Here is a 14,522-nt window from a genome sequence, read left to right as displayed (position 1 = left end):
CCCAGACTGCAGGACATCATCACTTGGGAGCAGAGGGGGGTACTTTTTGAAGAGCCAGGTGCCTGGCCAGCATCCCAGATGGAGCCAGCAGAATCCCCAGAGGCGCCCCAGCCTCCCTGGCTACAGTTCCCCAGGTGGCGCTGACCTGCCCCGGGGCTGAGAAGCTCTGCCCCAGGGCAGAAGAGGGCCTGGTACCCCTCCCTGTGATGGCCAGCTCCCAGGTCATAAACCAAATATGCCCTGGCACCCAATGTTAAAGGAAGGTCAGCAGCTGGAGCCACTTGGGCAGAGATCAGAGTGGAAGGAAACTCAGAACCATCTTAGATGGATGATTGGCAGATCAGGGAACAACTGTCCTGGTCAGTACGAGCCAAGGAGCGTCGCAGCAACGACAGGGCACTGGCCCCATCTCCTGCTTCCTTCTCAAGGGATGGGCTCCTCCAGAATCACCCAGCACACCATCACCATTGCCATCACATGCCCGCAGATGGGGACTCCAGTGTATGGCTTTTGCCGCGGCTGCCGAGCCCATGGCTCGGACCTCGACTTTGACCAGGCAGGTGGCACACACTGCTGAGACTTTCCCCAGCAGCCCCACCTGCCTGTGGACAGGGCAGGCCAGAAAAACCAGGTCATCAACCTCTGCCAGAAGCAGCCCTGCCCCACGATCCAGATCCCTCCTGTCCGTAGCGGGTGGCGCAGGGCTCCTCTAGTCAGACAGCCCCCTGCTCACAACTGGAAGCTGCACCCCTGAGATGGGTGTGTGCCCTGCCGTCGTGAACCTCATATTCCAGGAAACACAATGGCTGTAGATAAAGCGGCATAACAAGAATACCTGGGCGACAGGACAGAGAGCCACTGGGGCAGAGCAGCTGGGAGGCTGGGACAAGGGGGGACCCCAGCATCTCTGAAGAGTCGACACTGAGCTGGGCACGGCCTCAGGCCAGGAAGCTCACCCTGGGCAGGACATTACTTGTGTCTTGCTCTGCTTTTTGGATATGATTTGAATGTGACCCCCACCCACTCATGGGCTGGAAGCTTGGCCCTGGTGTGGCGACATGAGGAGGTGAGGGGACCTTGAGGTGGGCTTAGTGCAAGGTAACTTGGTCACTGGGGATGCTGCCCAAGAAGGAATTGATGTAGTTCTTGTGAGACCCTGGTTGGTTCTCCAGACAGGACTTTACGAAAGAACAAGCCTGGCCCCTCCCCACTCTCCAGCTTCCTGTCTCACTGTGTGATCTCTCCCTCTCCCTGTCACAATGCCATGTACCATTAGATCCTCACCAGAAACTGGACCAATGGGGCCATACAATCTTTCAGCCTCCAAAACTGTGCACTAAATAAACCTTTTTTCTCTATAATATAACCTCCAGTGTTTTCTTATAGTAATGAAAAAGCAGACTAATAAAACTCTGTGGGATAGATATACAAGACACCTATTGTTCAAATTAGAAAAAAAAATGATGCCCATAAATTGGGGGGTGGAGAGGGCTTACCCACACAACTGGAAATACATTTGAAAACCTGCCAAGCTCCAAAATCCATGCCCAGCTTTATTTCTTAGAGAGTATGAAAACCATTCTCGCTATATTCCTGAAACTAGCTTTAATGATATGCAAACACCAGAGGTGTTGAAAAGCAGCTTCCACAAAAGCTACTAGTGAATATGAAAGAAAAAAAGCCCATGAATCCAAGCCAAATCCCTCTTCCTCCAAAGGGGATAACACCAAGAACATGTGCCAAGATGATCATATGGTCTCTTAGAGAAGCAGAAATAAGTATCAAAATAAGGCCCAACTTCACTGGAGGACCCCAGTAAGCTCTGCATCCCAGTCTAGTGGCTGGCTGGGACGACAGAGCTTAGAACTCAAGGGTGAGGGACAACCCTGGCGGGAGCCAACCCCTCTGAATGGAGCTTTGAAGACCATGATGTGCTGGGGAGCAAAGCCCATGGAACTAGACCAAGGTGATCACCCTCTTCCTTGCCCCTGGCCACAGTGATTGTCTCTAGGCTGAAAACCTAAGCCAATTCTAACAGCGCCAACATTAAGGCTTCTACGGAGAGCAATGCAACACATTGGCTCACTTTCCTGCTGGGTATGGATGAAAAGCACATAGCCCTGGGGCCTGCAGATGATCATTCTGTAACCTGCAGGGAAGCCAACCTATTGATGAACATGGTACACCAAGGAGGTCAAGGAAGAGAGACAAACATAGATTCCTTGATGGCATTGAACTGCCTGCTCAAGCATCACCTGAAGCTACATTTACCTCTACTGTTTTTTTAAGACAAATATTGCTAACTTCATTTTTTTTTATTATTTAAGGTAGCTTGAGTTGAACTTTCTGTATGTAACTTATAGCTTGACATGCTGTCCTACCTCTTCATAGGACAGATGGGGCAACAAAAACCCACAGATGCACTGCTGCATGGTTGGTAGCAGAGCTGGTCCAGGAAGCCCACTTCAGTGCCACATCCAACTTACCACTCTGCTCTCTACTCCACAGTCACAACATAATAATGTCACAAGTTAGTTATGAAGCACTTACTATGTGATGAAGAGTTCACAGGTATCTACCCCATTCTATACTCACTGCCCTGAGCTTGGTTCTAATTATTATTCCCATTTACTAAGAAGGAAACAGGGCTCAGAGAGGTTACATAACACGGTTGGGATCCAGTAGCTAGAAGTGGTAGAGCAACAATTTGCAGCCGAACTTTCTGACTTTTGTTCTGAATCACTACCACAGGAACTTCCAAGTTCAATGTGTACAGGGAGCCAGGGAGATTGAAGAAGTGAGTAGCAAACCACAGGACACACACCCAGCATGAAGGAACCGCTCTGGGGACCCTGCCATACTGTTGCAATGTGAGTGGGCCCAGCATCGTTAGACCCGACCATTTTCAAGAAAAATTGAAAACCTGGACTCATTTGTAAAATCCTCTGATTTTTATATTCTGGCAACTAGTTCAGTATTTAAAAGACACCACACAAGCCAAAACAAACCAGTGTAAGAACTGGATTTGCTCCAGGGGTTATCAGTTCACAAACCCTGCAGTAAATTTGGTTACCATTTTTCCCTGCTGATAAATGACTGCAATACACTAGGCTAATGCATAATGTGATACAGTAGGATGGCCACCTGCAACTAAGCAAGGTGCCAGTAATTAGAATTTGGTAAGAGCCACATGCCTGGCTTTGTTAGCTAGGATTTGAAGGTACAGATAACTAATTGTTGAGGGTTCAGGTGGGAGGCTCTCAGAATACAGCTTAGATGAGTCATCACTACAGATCCTACGGATAGTAAAGAATAATAAGGATGTCTTAGGAACTACTTTATATACATAAATTCAACAACTTAGACAAAATGGGCAAGTACCTTAAAAAAAACACAGCTCATCAAAACTGACATGAGGACATTATGCTAAGTGAAATAAGCCAGTCAAAAAAAGATAAATCCTGCATGATTCCACATGCACGGGGTTCCACAAGTAGTTAGGTACATCAAGACAGAACAGTGGTTCTCGCTGGCTGGGCAGAGGGAAATGGGGAGCTCTGGAGCTTTGTTTTCCTATTCTTTTCTTTTTGTTTTTATTTTAAACTTATTTTATTACTTTATTTTTCTATCTTTAGTGAGAAATACTTGACAAATAAAAACTTTCAACATTTGAGGTATACAATGTGATGGTTTGATTTACATATATACTATGAAACAACAACCACAATCTAGCTAACTCCCACCACCTCACACGGCTACCATGTACGTGTGAACATGTAAAATCTACACTCTTGGCAAATTTCAGGCATACAGCACAGGATTATTAACCATAGTTACCACGCCATACATTAGATCTCCTGGACTTTTTCATCTTGTGTAACTGAAACTTTTTACCCTTTGACCAACATCTCCCCCATCCCCACCTTCCGGTGCTTTCTGCTCCTCTGAATCTAGACTCCACATCTAAGTCACACAGGATTCTTCTTTCTGTGTCTGGCTTACTTCACTTAACATAATGCCCTTCACAGTCATCCATGTTGTCACGAATAGCAGAACATCCTCTTTTAAGGCTCAGTGATATCCCTGCGTGTGCAGACACTATGTTGTTTCTATCCATCATCTGTTGAAGCACACAGAGTTTGAATCTCTATCTCAGCTACTGTGAATAATACAAGTATTTCCTCCAGTTCTGAAGGTCATCTCTACTCTGCTGATTGCTTCCTGTGCTATTCAAAGCCTTGTCAGTTTGGTGCAATCCCACGTGTATGTTTTTGTTTTTGTTAACTATGCTTTTGGGTTAGACCCAAAAAATAGATATTGCCCAGACCAGTGAAGAAGGTTTTTCTCCTGGTAGTTTCATCATTTTAGATTTTATACTGAATTCTTTAATGCATCTCAATTTTTCTGTATGTTGTGAAATAGGGGTTCAATTTCATTATTCTGCATGAGGATATTCAGTTTTCCCAACACCATTTATGGAAGAGAGAAGAAACCATTGTATGTTCTTGGCGCCTTTCCTGAAGATCCATGGACCATGAATGTGGTCAGTAAACACAGAAGGAACAGGTAGTGTTTTATCATGGGCATGGAATTCCAGTTCTTTAAGATGAAAAGAGTTCTGGAAATTGGTTGCACAACAACATGAAAGTATTTAACACTGATGAACTGTACCCTTGAGACTGGTTAAGACAATAGAGTGGAGCCTAGGGGAGCAACCACAGGCCCAGCTGCTTGGGAGGCTGAAGTGGGAGCACGGCTTGAGCCCAGGCTAGAGGCCTGGGCAACATGGCCAGACTCCCTTCCCCTCCCCCACAAAAGATGTTAATAAATGTTATGTGGACTTTATTACAATTAAGAATTTTAAAACAGTAATAAAATCTGACTTAAGAAATTAAATAAAAACTCCAGGTCCACCTGACTGTAGTCATGAATTCCTTCCAATATTTGAAGATGAGTAAGACCAATCCTGCACAAACTCTCATGAAATAGGAAAGACTTCTCTCCAATCATTCCAATGAGGCCAGTGCTGAGTTCAGACAAGGTCATCATGAAAATACACCACAGAAGACCTATACCCCTCGTGAACAGATGCAAAAATATTATCAAATCAAACACAGAAATATTAAAAAATAGGATAATAGACCATGAGGTTTATTCCAAGAATACAAGGTTGGTTTAACAACTTTATAAAGCCTATGTATTTCAGCTCATTTACAGAAGAAAGATGAAAAACAATAAATCACCTCGATAGATGCAGAAAAAGGCATTTTAAAAATACCCATGGTTCTCTAACAATAAGAACTGTCCGCATATTAGGGCTGTGAGAGTTTCCACACTTGATGGAGGGAATCTACCAAAATCCTAGCGTTAACATCATTCTTACAGGTGAGAGGCTGAACGCTTTCCCCCAAGATGAGGAACTGTGTAAGGGTTCCATTCTGGCCACTTCTGTTGTGAAAGTGGCCCTGGAGGTTCCGGCTGGAGCACCCAGGCAAAAAGAAGAAACGGAGGTATCCAGATTAGAAAGGGTCTCTACTCTCAAATGACACAATCATCTGTGCAGAAAATCCAGTGAAATGATGCATAAAAAAGTGCTACGGTGGGGCTGGGGTTGGGGCTCAGGGGTAGAGCGCTCGCCTAGCATGTGTGAGGTACTGGGTTCGATCCTCAGCACCATGTAAAAATGAGTAAATGAAATAAAGGTATTGTGTCCATCTTCAACTAAAAAAATATTTTTAAAAAAAGTGCCATGGTAACTGAGTCCAGCAAGATCACGGGGTTCAAGGTCAACACACAAAAATCAACTGTATGTCTTTGTGCTAGAAATGAACAATCAGAAATTGAAATTAGAAGAACAATACCTGCACAATAGCATCAAAAATGTTAAATACTCAGGGGTAAGCCTGACAAAAGAGGCAAAGATCTACACAGTGAACACTATGAAACAGTGCTCAAAGAAACCTAAAACATTTAAATAAATGGAGAAATTTAGAGCATTCATGGGTCAGAAGATTCAGTCTTGTTAAGATGTCAATTCTCCCCAAAGTCATCAATAGGTTCAATTACAATCAACATCCCAGCAGGCTTTTAATTTTTAGAATTGACAAACTGATTCTAAAATTCCTAGGGAAATTAAAGATCCTAGGATAGCCAAAACAATTTTGAAAAGAAAAAAGGCAGAGAATTGACATTATGTCAAGATTTGTTATGAATCTATGGTAATCCAGATGGAGGTGTTGACATAAAGAGACAAATAGATAAAACAGAAATGACACTGGAACAATTAGATGTCTATATATCAAAAAAAAAAAAAAAGACGTGGACACGTCTCATACCATATACAAAAATTAGCTCAAATAGATGGTACATCTAAATGCAAAACCAGAATGTATGAAATTTCTAGAAGAAAGTGTGTGTGTGTGTGTGTGTGTGTGTGAGAGAGAGAGAGAGAGAGAGAGAGAGAGAGAAAGAGATGGCGGGAGGCCTGTATGACCTTGGCAAAAGATTTCTGGTACAGCATGATCCCTAAAAGTACAACTGAAAACTTTGACTTCATCAAAATAAAAATTCCCACTCTCTTGTGGTAGTTAATTTTACGTGTTAATCTAGCAAGGCCATGGGAGCCAATCTTGGGTAGAACACCAGTCTACACAACACTGTGAAAGTATTTTTGGGATGAGATGACCATTTAGACCAGAGGATTTTGAGTAGAGCAGGTTCTCCTCCATAATAGGAGTGGGCCTCATCCAATCATTTGAAGGACTTTTAAGAGAAAGATGAAGAAATTCTGCAAATGACCTTGGAACTGGAGCAGCTACATCAACTCTACCCTGGGTCTCAATGCTGGACTTGTTAGTTCTCATAATCACACAAGCTAATTTTTTAAAATAAATCAGTGTCTATCGCTCTAGACAGATAGACAGATGACAAACAGGCAGACACTGGCATATATATGTGCATCCTATGAGGGTCTGCCTACTTCTGTTTCTCTGGGGAACTCAGATTAAGACACCCCTGTCTTAGGTCCTAAGTTAGGTCTTTCTGGAGTTAATGCTTGGTTGAAGAATCACAGATGAGAAGTTAAAAATGGCAGTACCAAACTTCGATAATTCTGGATAAAACAAGAAGGGAGATTATCTGAGGAGCTGCCAGAGCCTGGAGTGAGGGAGAGGACCATCTCTGAACCACCGGCTACATTCCCTGCAGGTTACCTATGGCTCCTCGTTTAGGATGTCAACAGGCCCCTGGCATAGGAAGAGAACTAATCTTCCCATTTTCCAGACCAGGAGAGCTGGACAGGTGAAATTGCTTGCCCAAGATCCCATCGCTAGTAATAAATATGGGCCTTAGTAATGACAATAACAACTACAGCAACATTTATTTGGAACTTATAATGAGCCACCCTTTATCCTGAATGCCTAATATAAATTATTTTATCTAATCTTTACCGCCTCCCCCCCCCAAAAAGTAATCTTGTTTCATTTAACTTTCCACCTAACCGACAAGGAAACCAAGAAATGTGGACAAGGGTTTCAGGCCAGCAGGTCCAATCCCAAAGCCTGTTCTAGGCACACTCCAGACCTGGCTGCCTCGGACCTCCGCAGAGGGCTCTTCTCTATGACTGCCCCTGGGTGATGCTGTCCATAGTGGGGATGTCACCCCTGAGGACTCTAATCTTCTGGGAGGCTTCCTGTCACTGGTGGGACCTGGGGGAAGACAGGTAGGAGACGAGGACCCCTCGTGGGGGAGTGGTATCTGCAAAGGAAGGGGCAGGAAAGACACGTGCTGGAAGGACCCTGGGCCCGCCAGGGGGAGAGACGCGGGGTGGAAGAGGCAAACGTAGCTAGAGGACCCAGCCTTGGATGCCAAGACGGAGCTGCAGGTGGAAGGGAGCTGGAGGAGGGCGCATGGAGAGATCCGAAGCCGGAATTGCTCTGGGAGGGATACGGAAAAGCTCTCCGTGATGGGCATAGGTGGCCCAGAAGAGGGACTCACCAAAACCAGGGGCCAAGGCATGATGACGGGGAGGGGCCAGAGAGAGTCCCTGAGGGCTTACAGAGGATGTGGCCACCGACTGCCTGGAGGAAGGACCGAAGCAAAGCTGCAGGTGGGACCTGCAAGTGCCCAGGTCCAGCCTGAGTGTGAGCGGCGGGTGCTGTTCGCCCTGGCGCCACTAGATGGGGCTGGCGCGCCACCGAAGGCGTCGGGATCCGCGCGCTCCTTCCACTGAGCTCTAGAAAAGCCCAACGCGCGCTGCTGTCGCTCTTCCAGCGCCCAGCGGGCAGCAGGGCGTGCGACTCCGTGACACACAGGACCCCGCGTTGCCGAGGGCCAGGAGATTGGTTTGCTGCCCTGCTCCCCGCCACCTAGAAACTCACAGTAATTTGTGAACAAGGGACTTTGACTGATGCACTGGGCCCTGCAAATTATGGAGCAGGTCCTGCCTGCCCAGGGTGACTCCAGGGTGAGGTGAAGATATGACTCCACTTTATAGGCCAAGAAACTGAGGCTCCGAGAGGTGAAAAGGCCTGTCCAGGATCAGGAGCTGGCCAGGGTGGAGCTGGACCCTAAGCAGCACCGTGACCCCCAAGGACAGAGTTCCTTCCTGCCCACCTAGGAGGCTGCCCAGGGCAGGCAGGGCTCCCCAGAATATAGGCAAAGGCCTCTGCTCGCCCAGCAGTAGCCTCCTTCAGGCCCCTGTGCTTAAGGCTAGCATAGGATCACCAAGAGGGAAAGAGGCAGGAGACCTGGGCTCCTGTGCTTTTGAGGATGGGCTGGGGTTGGGGCAGGTGTGGAGTTGTTAAATCCTGGAAAGCCTGGGGGAGGAAGCAGCCTTCCCAGACCAAGCTGCCAGCCCAGGCTTCTAACTCCAGGAGAGACTCTCAGCCACAGACCAGGACCCTCAGAAGGAACTGCCTCAGAGGCAGAGCAGGAGAGAGAGGGATCAGCCTCCCAGGGAGCCAGACAGACTAGCTGGCGTCCTTCCTGCTGCTGTGTGCCCTTAGGCAGTGGCTTTTCTGAGCCTTGCTTTCATGAAAAGTAAACTGAGGGTGACCTTCCCAGGTTTGCTGCAAACTTGAGTATTTAAATACCAAAGGCCTGGGGGGGTGGCGGGGGCGGTGTTCTGTCAGTATTCCTTCACTTACAAAGGTAGCTGGGTTGTCTGCCTTGGAATTCCCCCCCCCAGGGGGTGGCACTCAGGGTGGGGTCAGAGGTCCCTTAGAGGGAGGGAGGTCTGCAGAGCTGGAAAACCGGGGGAAATGTGGCCCAACAGGCCAGACCAGCCACCTGGGGGCTGAGCTGACTGTGGATCTGGAGAAGAGGCTGAGGGCCCCAGGGAAGTCAGCAGGCAGCCACCAGGCCACAGCAGGGAGAGCAGTTGTCCCACCTACGTGGTGAGACCAGCTGCACTGGTTTCAAGGCCTCCTCTTCTCCAGCATCCCTGAGGAGCCAAGGGGCTCACGCCTCACTTTCCAAAGGAGTGGCCTGCCCAACACCAAGAGGGTGACCCAGGACTCAGCCAAGCCTCCCGTTGATACAGTGCCCCCCCCCACACCCTCTGGTCTTCATGCCCCAGAGTGCACAGCACAGTGGCAGGCAAAGCAGAACATCCTGGATTCTGTAACTACCAGACCCGCCAAGTGGCCACTGGGGCTGGGGACTGGAGCTAGATAACAAAAGGACCCTGACACCAAAGCCTTGCCCTCCTCATAGTGTCACTTGGCTGAACCAGGGTGGAAGAGTCCTGGGGGCTTGGGCTCCAACCCCACTGTGGCCATGTATTTGCTGGGTGTCCTCAGGGGAGTGCCTCTACCTCTCTTAGCTTCTCATCTATAAAACAGAAGTGATGATGCAGCGCTCAGTTCACAAGATCAGAATGGTGTGAGGGAAAGTGAGTGGGGCCGCGCCGTGGGGCAGACTGGCACCAGATTCCAGCTCTGCCATCTGTTAGCTGTACTGATCTTGAGCGAAAGTCTTCACCTTTCTAAGCCTCAGTTTCTGCCTCTGAAAAATGGGGATGTTGGGACTTCCTCCCTTAGATGGTTGTCAGTAATCTCCCTGGGAGAGGATGAGGGTGGCTGGGGCTGCCTTTCACCAGCAGCCACCCCAGCACCAGGGCTGGCGCCTGCCCCAGCATCCATCCACCCAAGCCCCGGGGCACATGGGGCACCCACTCAGTCCCAGCAGGAGCATTCCTGCTGTTACCCCCCCCCCCCCCCGCAGCCTTTCAGGAATGAGAGCTGATGCTCAGACAGGGCAGTGACAGGAACCAGGCAGCACCTAGGGTGGGGAAAAGACTGAGGATTATTTGAAACCTGGATCTGAGAAACAGAAATCTCCTGGAAACTGTCAAAGTCTCATTCATTTATTCCCCTGCACAATAGCCTGATGCCAAGAACAAGGAAAACCCAGGTCTCAGAGGTGAGGCCAGGATGGGCTCATGGACTCTCTGATTATCACACGACCAGGCGGCTGGCCACTGCTCTGCTGCTCTTCAGTAGGCAAAGAAGCAGCAGCATCAAAAGTGCTTCAGAGGACAATGCACCCTTGAGCCGGGCAGCCTGGCCTCACCCAACCACTCACTGTCTTCCTGTGCCTCAGTTTCCTCATCTGTAAAGCGGGCTAATAAGAACACCCTGTGTGACAGCAAGTTGCTTTAAGAATGAATACCTTGACTCAGGTAAAGGCCTCTGAAAGGTACCTGGCAAGAAGCTGGGTGTGATGGCGCATGCCTGTGATCCCAGCAACTCAGGAGGCTGAGGCAGGAGGATCGCAAGTTCAAGGCCAGCCTGGGCAACTTAGCAAGACCCTGTCTCAAAATTGACAAAAGGATGGGGTAGAGCACCAGTTAAATCCCTAGTACCAAAAGAAAGAAGGAGAGAAAGAAAGAAAGATGGAACAATTGCTCAGTTATAAAAAGCAAGAATAATGATAATCTAATAATTACAGTGCCGAGTTGCCTCACAGTGAGGACGCAGTCCAAGACGTGTGGCTTTAGTCCATTTGATGCTGTTGAACATCTCAGATGGCACCCGCACACACCCGGATGGCATAAGTCAGTCACTCCACGTGGCCTCTTGGTGCAGTGGTGCTGCCCGTCCTACATGTCACACCGTTTGATGGTGGACATGATTTTTATAAATAGAAGGAGCGCACTGTAAAATAACAATTAAAAGCGTAGCATGGTAAATGTATAAACCAGGAGCATCACAATGGGTTGTCATGACAAGTATTATAACAATCCTGTGCCGGGAGCAGACAGGGGCTACCTGAGGTGGTGGTGGAAATGTTGGGAACAGCCGGAGGAGTCACATCTAAGAATATCTGGACGGTTCTGGGGAACCTCTCTTCCGAGAACATCACCTCCACCCTACTTTAGGCCTGCCTGTCCTTTCTGTCCTTCTCTGGACCTCCAGTGCCCTCCTTGAGGTGGCATGAGACCAGGAACTGACATAGATCGCGCAATGTCACCTGCTGACCACTGCACCCGGCACTTCTCATGCTTCAATGTTGACCCACTCATGGGTCCAAGCTGATGTATGGCAGAGAGACAAGGTACATGGGCATCTGCCCGATTCCAGAGCCTACCCCACGGTAGCTCTCTCTAAAAGCCAGTGAGTCATCCCACAGCCCAGGGAATTGCCTGCTATGCCAAGAGGGTAGGCTTTGGCATCAAGCCAGCCTTGGTATCAGCACTGTCCCTTATGAGCCGTAAGACCCTGGGCAAGTGACATTCCCTCTCTATAACTCCACCTCCTCATCTGTGAAGTGGGAATGTCGTGGCCACCACAAGACACTACTCAGACCTTCTTCAGGAGGACCTGGGCAGTGGGTGAGAATATAATGTGAACACCACTCTATCCGGAGATGGCTGCTGCCAGGGCCACAAAGCCCCCCAGGCTCAGGCTGGGCACAGAGGGTGCAGTTGCAACCTACTCTGGCCAGACACCAAACCCCTATAATGAGCAGCTTCTGCTGGTGGGGGTTCCCCATGGACCTGGCCGAGGGTTCCCAGAACTGCACGGCTGTCCCCATCTTTCCATCCTGCACCCACCCTCCCCTCCATTCTTCACAGACCCTGCCCTAGAAACCCAGGCAGTTAGCCCATCATGGCACCTACTTCTAGAGGACCCATAACTAACGTGAGCAGCAAGATCAGCACCTATTTCCCTGAGCTGCCAGGAGTCCATCCACCGGCTCAGAGCACACAGTGAGCCCGGCCAAGTGGCAGAGCCACGACCTTCAGATAAATGGCACTTCCAGGGCGTCATCGCAGGCCTGAAGAAAGTGCAGCCTTAGCCACAGGAGCTGTTCCCACTCCCTGCCAGCTTCAGGCAGCCTGAGGAAACCACCTCCCCACACCCAGATTGGCGGGAGCAGACAGAAGTCATGCAGGGATTAGCTTCCCCTTCTGCTCAGAGGTCGCAGGCCGCTGAACCAACAAGGTGCTGCCCCACCAGAGTCGGGTCGCAAGGAGCGTGGTCCCTCGTCACTGCGTGACGGGTGGCAGTGACTGATGGCCAGCTCCCCCCAGAGCAGCCCCAGGAAGGGGACTTCTGTCTGTCTGTCTGTGGCCCTCCCTCCTCTCCCTCAGTGTGTCTTTCCTTGCCACCTGCCCTGTTGGGCCCTGGGCATGGGAAGGCCACAGGCCACTTGGGGCTGGACTTGGTCACCTTTTCTTTTTTCTGGGAATGACAGTCTACAGACCAAGGAGCAGGGACAGGAAAGAGGGTTTGGAGGGGAGTATAAGGCAAGTCTTTTCCACCTGCTTGTCATTTTTCTGACCTGGAAGAGCGTCCCCATTTTGATGGCAGTTTATCCTTCAAATTCTTTGGCTCTTCTCCAGAGCCAGCATCTCATGATCTGTGTGAACCTTCAGACAGGACCCCACACAGAAGGTTTCTTTCCAGTGGCATTGCCTGAGGTTGTCAACCTTCCTCCACACCCAGGAGCTCCCAGAGAGGGGCTCGTGACTCCACCCTCCTCTAAATTCCTCTGCTGCCCAAATTTGAATTCCCCGCACTCAGGAATGGCTTGTGAGAAACTGATGTGACTCCATTTTTAAAAATAAATAAATAACAGCAGCTTCTACCTCAAGGCCTGTCCTAAGGAAGGGGGCGTGACCCTTGTCCTTGGAAAAACCCACAGAGCACTCCTAAGCACATACCCACCCTGCTAAGTTGTTTGTCTGTAAATAACAGGAGAGGTCTGAGGAACCAGGTGTCCCTGACTCAGTTAGGCTAGGTGAGGACCCATAGCAACCCCCTAGCAACCTCCAATCAACATGAGACAGGGAAAATACCTGGGATGCCAGATGATCCCCAAGTAGTTTATGTTGGTTGATAACATGTTGGGAAACCATGTAGTTTATCACGTACACCCCTCTTGGCCTAAACCAATCAGTTCAAACGAATCTCCCTCTTGTATTAACCAATCATCCCTACCCAACTTGTTCCCGCCATTGAATGTGCTAATCAATGTTAAGAGTTGTTGTTTGATTTTCCTGCGGTATGGGATGATTTGCTGTGTGATGTTGTGATGCATAGAGTATCCCCCCAAAACCTATAAAATCTCACTGAACAAAGGACCAGGACTCACTCCCTGGGACCGCTGCGTAGGAAACAGTTGTGAGTCCAGGCTCAAGCTTGCAATAAAGACTCTTGTGTGATTGCATCGGATTCGGCTCCTGGAGGTCTATTGGGGTCCCACGAATCTGGCATAACACTTGCTCTGGACAACCAAGCCAGTCACAGCAGCTGAGGGGCCGCCTCGGACCACCAGCCCAGAGGGCCCTACTCGGCACATCTCCAAGGACTCCCTCCATCACCTATAGCTGAAGACCCTGTCCCCAACGGCATCTCACACCAGTGACTTGGACCCTCCCTCTGCCATCCGCGCTTCCATTTATACGGCCTGCAGCACCGAGGGCTCTCACCTGCCCATGCCTGTGGAACTGCTGTCCACCAACACTGCAGGGCGCTATTTGTGAAAATGCTCACCCATCCCAGACACGAGGAGGCTTTCGACAGCCTGAACCGTGAAGGACTGCAGTGTCGGTTTCTTTATGGTGAAGGTAACACCTTTTAAGTTTTTTAGTTGTATTTGGACACAATACCTTTATTTTACTTATTCATTTTTATTTGGTGCTGAGGATGGAACCCAGGGCCTCATACATGCAAGGCAAGCGCTCTGCCACTGAGCCTCAGCCCCAGCCCCAGCCTGAAGGTAACACTTTTTAATGAAAGGAAGTTATCATTCAGTGACAAGTGTCACAGAGCCAGCGGTGAACCTTTCCTGTAGCCATCAGCCATGATCATGTGCAACCAAATCCCCAGGTCGCTAGAGGGACAGATCGGTGGTGAAGCGGTGATTGGCGTGTCAGCGATTTGACCTGAATGCTTCCGGGGCGGGTGGGAAGGCTGGAGATGAAGAACCTGTGTTTAGTCCTTGTAGATGGCTGCAGGATCACTTGCACCAGCTCCTAAAATATGCCCAAACAAGGGCACAGTCAGCAGGTCCTA

At 49.2% G+C, this 14,522-nt stretch overlaps 1 protein-coding gene across 4 annotated transcripts in view; it reads right to left on the bottom strand.

The window, feature by feature from the left end:
* Positions 1 to 14,111: 14,111 nt before the first annotated feature.
* Positions 14,112 to 14,522, bottom strand: part of LOC125620413 — a 29,498-nt gene continuing 29,087 nt past the window's right edge. For all 4 annotated transcript variants that reach the window (XR_007352075.1, XR_007352074.1, XM_048815606.1 and 1 more), the window contains one exon: positions 14,112 to 14,482. The gene's annotated coding sequence lies outside the window, so the exon portion shown is untranslated. The remainder of the gene's footprint in view (positions 14,483 to 14,522) is intronic.

This window comes from Marmota marmota, unplaced genomic scaffold (assembly GCF_001458135.2).
Source record: "Marmota marmota marmota unplaced genomic scaffold, marMar, whole genome shotgun sequence".
NCBI classification, from domain to species: Eukaryota; Metazoa; Chordata; class Mammalia; order Rodentia; family Sciuridae; genus Marmota; species Marmota marmota.
Note: the sequence above shows the minus strand (reverse complement) of the source record. Positions and strands in the feature narration are given on the sequence as shown.